Below are 2,456 nucleotides of genomic sequence, written 5' to 3'. Positions count from 1 at the left end.
CACGCTGTCGTACACGTCGATCCAGAGCATCCCAAACATGCTCAATGGGTGACATGTCAGGTGAGTACGCAGGCCATGGAAGAACTGGGACATTTTCAGCTTCCAGGAATTGTGTACAGATCCTTGCGACATGGTGCCGTGCATTATCATGTTGAAACATGAGGTGATTGCAGAGGATGAATGGCACAACATAAAATCCAATTGTGTTCGTTGTCCGTATATTATACCTGCCCCATACCATAAACCCACCACCACCATCGGGCTCTCTGTTCACAACGTTGACATCAGCAAACTGCTCGCCCACACGACTCCATACACGCTGTCTGCCATCTGCCCGGTACAGTTGAAACCGGGATTCATTTACATTTACATTTACATTTTAGCCATTTAGCAGACGCTCTTATCCAGAGCGACTTACAAATTGGTGCATTCACCTATAATATCCAGTGGAACAACCACTTTACAATAGTGCATCTAAATCTTTTAAGGGGGGGGGTTCGAAGGATTACCTTATCCTAACCCAGGTATTCCTTGAAGAGGTGGGGTTTCAGGTGTCTCCGGAAGGTGGTGATTGACTCCGCTGTCCTGGCGTCGTGAGGGAGCTTGTTCCACCATTGGGGTGCCAGAGCAGCGAACAGTTTTGACTGGGCTGAGCGGGAACTGTGCTTCCTCAGAGGTAGGGAGGCGAGCAGGCCAGAGGTGGATGAACGGAGTGCCCTTGTTTGGGTGTAGGGCCTGATCAGAGCCTGAAGGTACGGAGGTGCCGTTCCCCTAACAGCTCCGTAGGCAAGCACCATGGTCTTGTAGCGGATGCGAGCTTCGACTGGAAGCCAGTGGAGAGAGCGGAGGAGCGGGGTGGCGTGAGAGAACTTGGGAAGGTTGAACACCAGACGGGCTGCGGCGTTCTGGATGAGTTGTAGGGGTTTAATGGCACAGGCAGGGAGCCCAGCCAACAGCGAGTTGCAGTAATCCAGACGGGAGATGACAAGTGCCTGGATTAGGACCTGCGCCGCTTCCTGTGTGAGGCAGGGTCGTACTCTGCGAATGTTGTAGAGCATGAACCTGCAGGATCGGGTCACCGCCTTGATGTTGGTGGAGAACGACAGGGTGTTGTCCAGGGTCACGCCAAGGCTCTTAGCACTCTGGGAGGAGGACACAAGGGAGTTGTCAGCCGTGATGGCGAGATCATGGAACGGGCAGTCCTTCCCCGGGAGGAAGAGCAGCTCCGTCTTGCCGAGGTTCAGCTTGAGGTGGTGATCCGTCATCCACACTGATATGTCTGCCAGACATGCAGAGATGCGATTCGCCACCTGGTTGTCAGAAGGGGGAAAGGAGAAGATTAATTGTGTGTCATCTGCATAGCAATGATATGAGAGACCATGTGAGGATATGACAGAGCCAAGTGACTTGGTGTATAGCGAGAATAGGAGTGGGCCAAGAACAGAGCCCTGGGGGACACCAGTGGTGAGAGCACGTGGTGCGGAGACAGATTCTCGCCACGCCACCTGGTAGGAGCGACCTGTCAGGTAGGACGCAATCCAAGCGTGCGCGGTGCCAGAGATGCCCAGCTCGGAGAGGGTGGAGAGGAGGATCTGATGGTTCACGGTATCAAAGGCAGCAGATAGGTCTAGAAGGATGAGAGCAGAGGAGAGAGAGTTAGCTTTAGCAGTGCGGAGAGCCTCCGTGACACAGAGAAGAGCAGTCTCAGTTGAATGCCCAGTCTTGAAACCTGACTGATTAGGATCAAGAAGGTCATTCTGAGAGAGATAGCAAGAGAGCTGGCCAAGCACGGCGCGTTCAAGAGTTTTGGAGAGAAAGGAAAGAAGGGATACTGGCCTGTAGTTGTTGACATCGGAGGGGTCGAGTGTAGGTTTTTTTCAGAAGGGGTGCAACTCTCGCTCTCTTGAAGACGGAAGGGACGTAGCCAGCGGTCAAGGATGCGTTGATGAGCGAGGTGAGGTAGGGGAGAAGGTCTCCGGAAATGGTCTGGAGAAGAGAGGAGGGGATAGGGTCAAGTGGGCAGGTTGTTGGGCGGCCGGCCGTCACAAGACGCGAGATTTCATCTGGAGAGAGAGGGGAGAAAGAGGTCAAAGCACAGGGTAGGGCAGTGTGAGCAGGACCAGCAGTGTCGTTTGACTTAGCAAACGAGGATCGGATGTCGTCAACCTTCTTTTCAAAATGGTTGACGAAGTCATCCGCAGAGAGGGAGGAGGGGGGGAGGGGGAGGAGGATTCAGGAGGGAGGAGAAGGTAGCAAAGAGCTTCCTAGGGTTAGAGGCAGATGCTTGGAGTTTAGAGTGGTAGAAAGTGGCTTTAGCAGCAGAGACAGAAGAGGAAAATGTAGAGAGGAGGGAGTGAAAGGATGCCAGGTCCGCAGGGGAGGCGAGTTTTCCTCCATTTCCGCTCGGCTGCCCGGAGCCCTGTTCTGTGAGCTCGCAGTGAGTCGTCGAGCCACGG

Source organism: Salmo salar, unplaced genomic scaffold (assembly GCF_905237065.1).
Source record: "Salmo salar unplaced genomic scaffold, Ssal_v3.1, whole genome shotgun sequence".
Lineage (NCBI taxonomy): Eukaryota > Metazoa > Chordata > Actinopteri > Salmoniformes > Salmonidae > Salmo > Salmo salar.
This window is presented reverse-complemented; position numbering follows the sequence as displayed.